The sequence below is a fragment of the Haliotis cracherodii genome, unplaced genomic scaffold (genome assembly GCF_022045235.1).
Source record: "Haliotis cracherodii isolate W230 unplaced genomic scaffold, xgHalCrac1.p SCAF_3, whole genome shotgun sequence".
NCBI lineage: Eukaryota > Metazoa > Mollusca > Gastropoda > Lepetellida > Haliotidae > Haliotis > Haliotis cracherodii.
Window position 1 is genome coordinate 73,844,010 of NW_027266286.1, and position 12,600 is coordinate 73,856,609.

Genomic DNA, 12,600 nt, shown 5'->3' on the forward strand with positions numbered 1-12,600 from the left:
AACACGAAAACGTCGTTTTTTTCCGTATATGGTCATTGGACGGAAAAACGACGTTATTTGGACGTTTTCAAACCATCGTTTTTCCGTCCAAATAACGTCGTTATTTGACATCGGAATTTACTGGGAGAGAACGATAGCGTTAAGCTCCTCCCTTTCTTGATTGACATTGTCAATCAAGCAACAGCGTCTACCGGTATTTCTACTTCTCAGATTTCATTGGTCAGTCCCCGCGTGTTAGATTACAGGCCCGCGTTTGACGCTGCACTCGAAGCGCTTAGCGGAAGTACTGAAATCAATCGTTCTGCGCATGCGGATTACTTAATGTCTTGACCAAATTTTCCGTTCTGTGCATGCGCGATTTCGCGTATTGTTTCCTAGATTTAATGTCACCACTATTTGACAATGGTTCATAAACACAGTCACGTGAAGGTTCGGAATCGTAACGAGTAACTCCATTTAAATTGAAGAGGATTCCCAGTGATATGGGAGATTCCAAGATGAAACTATTCTTTGGCTGTCTAGGCTGCCACCCAAACCGATCTAAACGGGACCCGATAGCTTATTGTATGCCATATAGTCATATGGAAGTGGACAAGAACTATACATTGTATTCCGGCCGATTGTTCTTGCATTTACTTATAAGTCAGGAAAATGGACTTAAAAGGGGAGTTGTTGAATGTAATTATTTTAATTATTAAATGTTGCCTATACACTAATCTGGACGAACTTCTCATTGCTCTGTTTATGTCATCCTATATACTATTAGTATGTTACCGTTCTAAAGTCAACCTCTCACATAACATTATATTGTTCATAGTATCAAAGTTTAATCAACAATATCAAGAGTAGCGATTTAAACCACTGAAACGCCCAAACACAAGGCTGTTATCGCTAGTGCAGACGTGATGCATCGTAAAAACTGTATCGTGATGTCTTCAGAAATTCAATTATACTACGAGATAGTACGGCTAACGCTGACTCACCGGTGGAACAAAGACAATATCGCTAATACAGATATAACGTATTTGAATGTTAATACTAAAGACAAACAATCATTATTTTTGCAGTGACGATATAACACGTATACACGTTTATTGTTAACTTTCATCAGTTTTGCTCTTCATTTTAATAACTTTGTTTTCACATATATATGTAGCAATACCCGACAAGCATGTCATACATAATTATGGGGCAGTTTTCAATCTTTTACTGACTTACCCTGGTGTTAATGAGCGAAGTTTATTGGCTTGTGTGTAAAACCCCGTTTTTCTGGTAATCCTATTATTACTTAGTTTATTTCTATCTAATGACACCCTGTACTCTGGATCATGGCTCCGTGACTATCCATAGCAATTAAGATGAACATTCAGTTCAAGTAAATGAATGAGTTTGTTTTGACGCTACAGTCAGTCAAAAAACCAATGCTGTGAGGTTTGATAACACACTTCTACCAGGTCGAACATCGTGGATCCTCATTTTCTACCTAAAGAGAATCATAGTTCATATGCTAATCCATCTGCAATTCCCTCCCACTCAAGATGACCTTACTTGTTGCTAAATCTGTCATCTATCCCCCTAATCTCACCCGCCCCCACCCCCCACACGCACGCACGCACACACGCACACACACACGCGCACACACACGCACGCACACGCACACACACACACACACACACACACACACACACACACACACACACACACACACACACACACACACACACACACACACACACACACACAAACAACTGACCTAAATAACCTGGACAGGAAATACTGCTGATAGCCTCTGGTCAACTCAGCCGCGCCACCGCTGAATGTTCGTCAAACTCTGCAGGGGGCATTCTCAGTGGCTTCAAACGCGCTGAAATGTTTTCGCCTTGCATCCAAGATGGTGGACAAGTGAAATCGTATGAAATTTGGCTATTTTAGGTCCTATCTCTTTTTTGATTACCCAATAAAGTCAATTCATAGTTACACGGTTGTGAAGAAGCTTACAACTTTATAAGACTTATTCATCTCATTCCAAAAAAGCTACTCGCGCTCACATAAAGTTGTAGTTATTATGTCACTCTTTTATTTCTTTAAAAATATATTACATGTTCAACAATAACAATTAAGATGAACATTCAATTTCCGATATAAGTAAATGAATAAGTGTGTTTTACGCCACAATCAGTCAAAGACCAACGTTGTCCGGTCTGATGACACACAATCTACCAGGTAGCACATTGTGTACACCCTATCCCCATTGAAGTCTCCACTGTGGGTATTCCTGGGGACGAAAAGGCCCCATGTACCTAGGAATTTCATCAATACATTCATGCGCGGCATTCTCTGCCTAAAGAAGATCATATAGTTAACATGCTAATCCAACTCGAACTACCATCCCGCTCAAGATGAATGTTTTATGTAACATCCAACAGGCCAAGCATTTACGCACGCACGCACGCACGCGCACACACATATTTGGATTTACCAATCCCTGAATTGAGAAGACGTGCGTTACGAAGCTCCTCCAAGTCATCATCAATATCCGTATATGTCTGTGATATCATTACCCATCCAAAGCCGAATATACATTTATTGTGTTTTCTTGACAACAAATGTTATAATTGGGATAACACTTTCTGAGTAAAGTACAGATTCTCGTACTTTCTTGGGTTGAGCCCTGTCCGGGATTTGAACCCACACTGTGAGTGAGGCACCCAATTGCCAGAACACAAAGTTGGCGATCTAACCCAGCCACCGAACCAAAAATGTTAGTCCAGATGACGTATACTTTCTGTACTCCTCTGACAAGAGAAAAATGGCACGGCTTCTATGACCGAAAGCTTTGAACCAACAATGCCTTTAAGTGGTCAACAGTAACACACATTATATTTGGATACCACCTTCTCAGTAAACTACATATTTTTAGGGTGGAGATAATAGACGTTGATGGTTGATTATCAATGGACAAATTAAAGCCAAAACTTAACTTATGAATGATTGGTAATGGGAAATGGACAATGGGCAAACGGGAGGCGGGGTAATCAGCGCCATGCCAGTTATCTGTTGGCTTCCCTTGTTGCGTTCCCTTCTTTGCTATCTTTTTACTTTTGTTGTTCTTACAGGTACAAATATATGTTCTCTGCCTCATAGCATTTAATAATATGCACCTGATGAAGGAGAAAGTATATATTCCGAAACGCAGTGTTCCTCCGTTGACATCCATAAATATTTTTTCATTGTGTGTATCAGTTCTTAATGCCCTTCAAAGACTCAATCTAGCTTTGTTTTTAAATGTCGTGATATTTGCGTAGAATATAATATGGTCATGCCTATATACATTTGGGTCTTTGTCTACATAAGCATTTAGACATACAATTTAGAGCTAAGGACATTGCTAATTCTGCAGGCATGAAGTACGTCATAGCAAGCTGTGATCTTTATTCATACTTTAGATATTCGTAATGGAGATCTGTAACTGAAGTTTACCGTAATCTTCGGCAACTCTCACCTCCTGACCAGTTGAACGTCTTAGTGCATTCAGATGCCATTGTAAAATTCCAGGCTGCCCCTCTTTCTGTGATGTTTTGACGGATGAAATCTATTGCGTTATAATAATCTCTGTTTGCTGATATATAATATGTACATGTAAAATATTTACGATATTTTAAACGGGTAATTCGATGCATATGCAATGCAATGTGAACATAAGTGCGGATGCACGAAGGCGGTTATAGTCATAGTTATACTGCGATGGATGTAGGGGAATGGTAGGGGGGTGTATGTATGTATGAAAGCACGAATACCGATACATGAGGGCGGATATAGTTATAGTTCGATGGATGTTGGGGAATGGTGGGAGGATGGAATATGTATGAAAGCATGCGCATGGATTCATGATGGCTGACGTAGACATAATGGTGGGGAAAGAAGAATGTGATGTGTGAGTGTGTGTGTGTGTGTGTGTGTGCGTGCGTGCATGCGTGCATGCGTTGTGATACGAGGGTTGGCGAACATGTTGTCAGATGATTGTGTGAGTAAGTTAAGTGGTTGAGGATGTGGCAGGTATGAGTATTGATACATGCAGACTTGGGGTTGGGGGACTGGGTGTGCCTGTACTGAGGTCTTTTGTTTCACTCACTTATAGTGTTTTCTTTCACTCAAATACTGTTTTAATGACTGCAACTGTAGTGACTCAAAGGTCATACTGGCCGGGCATTCAACATATCTACCCCAACTACATACATAGCCATTTTTATGGTGTACAACTCTTCTTCTGCCTCACACACACACACACACACACACACACACACACACACACACACACACACACACACACACACACACACACACACACACACACACACACATTAATTGTTTTATTAAATGTATCTTCGAGAGTCAGTAAGAAACTAGAAATAACTGCCTTTGTTCTGTAAACCTCACCAAGTTTCAGCTTTCGCCTCTTCCTTTGTGGACTGAGGTTTCACATTTGTAAAATGATCTCTCTTATCTGTCTGTACCATCAACTTAACTGCCCTCACCCCCTGCAGTTTTCCTGTCCCATATTGCCAAGCAGGTGACCCACAAGGAGGAATACCGCCCTCCCTCAGTCCAGTGATACTGTGCCTAGCACAATATGTTGGGGATACGTAGCCTTGCTGTCTATTATATGGTCTCTGCTGTGGGCAAACATTTTGTAACAATTTGGCAAACTTTGATATGTAAACAGCAAATATTATTCAGTTTTATTTCAACAAAAACGGAAAAAATCGGATCCTACTTATTTTGTGGATACCATAACAATAAATCAAGCCAATAGATCGTTTGAGCTGGCATGAATATAAAAAATAATTAGCAAGTCGATAGTCATAATTCCCTCTGTTGGTCCCACGTGAAATGTTCTTCATGAATAGAATAGATGGCTGATAGACGTTCGACCGAATAATATCATTTGCTAACTTCAACTGTTCATCTAATTTCCATGAATGTATGTTACATAGTTCATATGTTCATGGGCTTCTTCACTAAATGTATAGTGTGGAGGACTACTTCATTTGAGGATAAGTAACATAAATAATGATGATAATTATGATAGTATTGCCATTATTATTCCTTCAGATTATTAAAAAAAAGTTATTATGTTTTCATAGAGAGAAAGAGGTATGGAGATTGTGAGATTATTTTTAGCATCGGAATTGTTAACATAATTCTTAAAGATATTATGTTTTGTTTGTTTATTGTTAAATGCTGCACTCAGCAACGTAAGGATATTAAAACATTACATTTAGGTTCGGTTGTATTTTTATATTTGTATCATTTTGCAAATGTTACAGAGACCTGATAAGGGATATATAATAATGTATAGTCGCTATTCTTAAAGTAAGAATATGTTAGATTTATCAACCAGAAATATTGCACACAAGAGGATAATCATATTTCATGACACAATTTTTTAACGTCGAAGTCAACGATATTTGTGTATGCTACATGACACGGATACGTCATGATAAAGCAATTAGAAATTGGCATTTGATGATATAAGATAGCTACGCGATAAATCACAAAGAACAAAGAAGGAAGCGATATTTATTTCACGATAAAACATTGTTCTATCATGACGTCATTTATTGAGATTCGAACATGCACTCGCAACTTGAAAAGTAAAATTTGTAAATTTGACCTTATTTTTGAGAGGTATGTGTCTAGTGAGTTGTTCCCAATAAATTTTACTGGAGAATCCGAAAATGAGAGTTATATGACAATCGGTATTGGGAGAAAAAGTACAGATGATTGACGAGAAAATTGTGAGAATATGCGGGACCAAACTCAAATCCTAAAATGGATTTATCTAGCATAGCCGCTGTCGGATTCTATTCAAGGAATCATCATTATTTAAGTACGGGTAAATATTGTAAAGCGTGTATTTTTTCCTAATTTAACACCCTATAAGAGGCTGTACGTAATGTTGATATCTCATATAGAAATAAACGAGTCTCGGTCGTTGTTTATCGTACAATAAACAACTCCCACTCGTCGTTTGTTTCTTAATAACATGACCATATACACTAACATTATATCTTTTCATGTTTATCGGTCAACAAAAGCGACATAAGCATTTCCATTATCATGAGAAACCCTTGCCAAAATTAAAGTAGCGCCAACTGCACCATTGCGACAACATCAGGAGCATGTTTCATGATTCATCATAATAAATGATGACATTGGATGCTCGCAAAAACGCGAGCTCATTCCGATCCACTAGTTGCACCCGCCACAAACACATCCAAAGGCAAGCCAATCTTTCACCCGAAAAGGCAGAGAATTGCATCTGATATCATTTTTGTCATTGATACGTCAAACCTGGAAATGCCGTCTACACGTCCAACACAAAGCCCAAGCCAGGACACAAATCCTTCAAACCCGGCCAAAGTTCTGTTAATTACATACATTTCCCCCTAACCTTAAATAATCTATACTAGTTCTGAAGTAAATCGTATTTACCCGTATGAATCGTCTTATGTTATTTATTGCCGATAAACAGAATATGCACACTTTCTGAAAGTACTGTGTGATAAGTCACGCACCAAACCTATACTCTCGATATACATGCTGCTCTTACTTAAAAAAGAATATTGGGTTAACAAGATACGTATATTAAAGTACCATGCTTTCCTGGTGTGCTCTCATTCTAATTTGAAATAATGGCATAAATAGTTACCACTCATCTTTCAATATTTTTCAAATTTGGGTTAATCACGAACATATTTGAATATGTACAACATCTTTACTTACTTATCTTTATACTTAAAGGCATCAGGTTTGTCTGTCATAAGACCCCGAAACAAATATGTCCAACACAGCCCAATATTTGGCTCTTGGCTCCTTGTTCTTATATTTTATAAGTATTGTTTAAACAACTGTTTTTTTCTGTAAAATATGTTCATTTCAGAAATTAGATGTTATTCTAGCATTAGGTCTGTGGTACGTTTACTGCATCAGCATTACATTAAAACGATATTACATTATATAAATCCATACAGAGGAAATGCTTAACATTTATCTTTTAAGGAAGAGTGCAGGACGACTTGCTTTATACATGTAAATGTGGACATATATGTATGGACATTTGGATGATACAGATATACCTCCTTAAAGATAGTGTTCGTAGATGACTGTAGAAAATGGAATAATTATGTGAGTAATCGGGTTAATACCACGTTCAGCAATATTTAGCCATATTGCGATATTGGTTTCCAACATACAAGACGGACCATGAAATTATGACTTGAATTTGGACCTGACTTTCTGGTGTGATGTAACACCCCAGAATCTCCGGTAGAAAAAGGGCTCAAAGCACGAATTAAGATCACGAGATGATACTGATGTATGCATCTGGACATATATTTGCGTAGTATTACTACCTTAATTCATCAGTATATATGTATTTTGCAAAAAAAGATATTATAGGATCGACGCTGACATGCGCATATAACCTTTTCACCAGTGCTGTAATATTTCATTTCTTCTGACACATATCGACACGAGAAATTATATTTAAATTTAAAAGGAGCCCAAGTGGGATAGAATTTTGAATCTGAACCTGTTGAACAAGGCTAGTTTCAATTTGGGCTATAGCATTGCCGCAAGGCCTGGGCGGAAGGGAACACCTGTTTGCACCCATCAGATACCAATCACAACTTCTCTCTCCAAACGAAAACAAAATACGATAATACGGAAGTGTATCCTTCTAATTTTCTATTTAGATACATGTTTTAACTTTAAAGTAATTATATGTATCTCATGTATTATTGGTATCTGTGATGCTGGTACCGTTTTGTTGCCATTGTGTAGCTTTTGTGGAGTTATTATGAATATCAAATACATGCCTTGAAATATGGACTTGTGAAAGAACTCATCATTGAATCATTTGCATTTAAATTAATGCATATACCATTTACTTGGCGTGTATGGACATATTATCCATCTACTTATACACACTTATTATGGATAAAAAAAAGAATTTCATTGTACTTTATTATTTAAAAAAATACCCGTGAAGATCCGGGTCAGAATAGGCATTCAACAACCCATGCTTCTACGAAGGCGACTTGGCTCGCTGACTTGGTTGATGCATGTCATCGTATCCCAAATGCGTAGATCGGTGCTCTTGATGATAATGACTAAATGTTTGGTCCAGACTGGATTATTTACGAACCACCGTCATAGAGCTGGTATATTGCTGAGTGCGGCGTTAAACAACAAACAATCAAACAAAATCTATATAATTATTAAACACCTTCCAACAATGAGAAATTAAACTTATATTTTCTAAATATTCTGTTATTTTTATAACATAATTTGATTCATAATTAAATTATTGCGTTGCTTTCTTCCCTGTCATTCAATGTGCATGTTCAAACCCCTAAACTTTTAATATTTCATTTTTCATAAATGGCTACGTTAGTGCGTTGCCTAGATCTCTCGTTACCTACTCACAAGAATAGATTAAAATAATTTGTTTTACTATCATATTTCTGTTTATCTAATTCATAATACGAAAATGATAATTCATTTATAATAGTATAGATTATATTCGTGTATATCACTATCTGATGCTAAGGTTTTATGTCAGAAAATATAATTAATTCAAAATGTAGAAAGATACACAATTTGCCATTATTTGACTTTTAAACTGTACAAAGTATGATATAATGATCAGAATACCTGTAACGGGTAGTATTTAAGAAAGAAATATTTGTCGAGAAGTCCCATTTTTCAGATATGCCCTTCAGTAGTATTATTGCATATCTCCAGAGAGAGGTTTACATTGTAGTTCTCATTATTTGTGGATAATTCAAAAAGCAACATAGAAAATATATATGCTACCATGACGAAAGAATACAGAGTATACATAACTCGCAATTCTATATATTCAGCAAACAGCCCAAAACCGAAACTCCACAACATATCCGATTACACTGATTAAGGCTGTCCCAGTTCTCCATGCGATACTGGCGCCCGTTCGTCTCCCAGACCATACAGATTAAATTTAAAAGGAATCCAGCTCAAGTCTAGAACGATTTGGCAAGCCTAGATTGCCTTAATTCTATCCATGAAAGTAAGCATTAATATAAAAAAAATATTGTTCTTGTCTGCTTCAGATTATATTTTGTAGATACTTATTTTAACAAGGAAAATTGTACTGACACCGGCGCTGTCCCTATTGAAGCTATCCATAAGAATTTCGAATTGCCGTCCATTGTTCGATGTCAATACATCGATGACAAGTGAGGATATCATAAAGTAATCGTTGATGCCGCGCTACACTTTGATAAAAATTATAATCAAGTTGACTGGTGTGTACATTACTACAGTGAACATGTACATGATCATGCCCTAATAATCAAATGCCGTAATGTCAAATACTAATGTATTATTGTGTGATGAATTTAACTGGATCAGTGGTAACATGTGATATTAATATTCCATCAATTTCTTTCCTGGTTGGTCCATCCATGTCTACAAAATGAAAATAATACAATTAAAATGGAGCATAGAATAATTCTTAATTTCAGGCTAGAGCTGTGGAAATCTAGACTTTCCCAATCATTATAGACTTGAGTTGGTCTCTTGTTTTACATTATTCTCTTGGGTCAACGTCACAGCTCATACCATACTCTAACAAGACCAGCTTGCCCCCCGCCGGAGCGCCTGGATTTTGGTTATATCATCTAACATGGCAAACTCTGCTCTTAAGTAAACAAGAACCTAATCAGCGAGGGGTCCTTTGTCATCCCTATGTGGCTGCTTATAAAAATTTGATATCTTTTCCCAAAGACCTGGTTAATAATATATTTTCTGCTGAATATTCGAAACAAATAGAGTGAGTTGGTACTACATGTACATATGTATACGGTTCTATTTTAAATGACTGCAGCGCTCCATTATGAAAACAATTTGTTTTAACGCCGCTCTCAGCAGTATTCCAGTGATATATGACGGCGGTCTGTTGTATATGAAATATATGCAAATTGAATCTTGAATCTTGAAAGTTGTAACATGTCCGCAAATAAGTATCACATGCAGTATACAGTATATCAACTGCAATATACTGTATACATCAGTATACAGTGTGTCGCGAGGTCTGCGCTGGGCTGGAGCACACATTTCCTACACCTCTCCCTTCGGCAAACACATCACGAGGGTTGCAACGAGGTCACAGGTCAGGCGTGCACTCGTCAGTTGTCTAATACGGTCAAGAGTAAGATCTTCCGGAAGACCACTGCACTGGAGGTATGTGGATTATTGAGGAGGTACTACGTGTTTGGAACTGGGAGTTGAACACTAAGCACTTTTAGAGAAGAGCTCACAATAAAACGTTATGGACTCGCGGACGGACTTGTGTTTTCATTTCAAGACGTACATTTATCAGGTTGAACTTCCTAACTGTAACAATAACTGAACTTTACGCCTTTTATACACATTTGTGATGGGGCGACAATGCGACAACGAGATATATTTTGACCTTGAAAATGTCGCGTTACGGCATCGTCGCCCTTTTGTAAAATAAAGAAAAGGATTATCAAAGAGCGACGATGCGAACACGCGACAATGCGACAAATGGCCAATAGTCGCGCTTTTGTTAATTTTGATACGTTTTGCTTGTTTTTGTAAAGGCGTCAATGCGACAATGCGACAACGAGACAATGTCCCTTCCATAGTAATCCGTGCAAATAAAACTGAGTAATGAAATAGAAGTCTGACATGCCAGTTAAAATATAGAGTGTTGCAGCTTCTGATTTCATAGATCTGCAAGAAGGGTTATCAATAATGGGATGGGTGATGAGTTCAACTGCATACGCTGTGATTAACAATAATGCTCCGAGTCAATACATTTTGTCAAATGTATGACATGTATTACGTGAATGAACATATTGTTTATACTCGTCCATGTTTTTGACGGACAAAATAATTTACATGCTCGGTAAAACTGAGGACGGGCATCATTGTGTGTTTCCGTGCTTTGTTCAGGTGAACAATTGACTTGTCCTTGCATGTTTTGTGACGGGTGCCACTTGTGTGGCAGGATACGCTCACCTTTTCCCGAACACCCATTGGATGACCTGAACCACTTCGGATTTTTATCCCACATCAGTCTGATACACCATGATATAACTGAAATACTGAAATACTGTACAGTTGAAAATGATGTTTAATGCGATTACCGCAGTGTGTTACTGCAACTGTTCATATTTTGTGCAGTGATGTTATGTAATATGTAAAAGAAAGCATATTCAATTATCCAACTGATTTGAATAGAATATACTTGCGTCAGTGTATTTTATTAACGCCCCAAATCGTAATTTAAACACATAAAATAACAGATCACGCATGGTGCCTTGACCTACTACTAGATTTAATGGGCCACCCCGGAATAAAATAGTTCCCCCCCAAAGCGAGGAACATATGTTTTAGTAGGTTTACAAGAAATATATTCCAAACAATATCCTCATTAGATGAGAAGATCTTTTGCAGAATTACCTCAGTAAGTCAATTACAATGACAGAGCGTCGTAATACATTTACATCAAGTACAATACGTCAAAATGGCCGACACAATAAACGGGACGGGAGATATTTTCGAAGTTGTTAATCAACCTGTGGCTATTTCAAGCCTTTGGCATCACTGATCAATTGGCCGATCATTGAAAGGTGATTGTGAAGATGTGTCAAATAGATACTAAGGTAAATTCATAGATTTCTGTAAATTGTCACTGCGACAGTTTGGATTTATTTTCGTGTTTTTTCTCTCTGGGATGGGTTGCAGCGAGGGTATCCTTAAATGGGCTTGCAACCACGCTTCTGTTTGAATTCGTACCAGGGAATTCCAAGGATTTTCCCCAGGAATGTGGAAGTAGTCAGTGTTTACGCCTTTTCAAGAATACAGTCACGTGAAGAACGTCATGTGACCGACCTCGCGCCCAAGTCGTATATCTTGTAAACTTCACATTAAAAAATTAGTTATTGTTATAACCAAATGAAACACAACCCATTATCCGATAGGGGTAAATGTACATAGCCGTTACCACAATAAACTTAGTAACATTGTTTGGTTTGACTTCTTTGCGCGTGTCTGAATTCCATTAACATGTAACATATCCTAAAACTAGCTTATCAGCAAATCTCGCTGCACTGCGCGCGACAGATACTAGAGCAAGGCATGCCAGAAATACGAAACCTAAAGCTTCGGAAAGGAAGCCTTGGACATCACGTGCGTCGGGGGACCAGCGCCATCTGATTGGCCGTTAACAGTTGTACAAGGCGGAGCAAAAAGCATCGTTTTTCCGTCCATTTTACGCTTGAAAAACTCGACCCTTTTCTGGACACTTTCTAGACGCTGACCAATTAATCAATTTTAATGAATTTTTAGTCGTTTTTCCGTCCAATGACCATATACGGGGAAAAACGACGTTTTCGTGTTTGCAGTGTAAACAGGGATTACTTAGTAGTTGATTATTTCAGATTTACATATTTGAATGAAAGAAGCTGTTTCACTTCGTTTCATTCACTAGGAGGCTATATTTCGTGTTTACGAAGATTGGGTTGG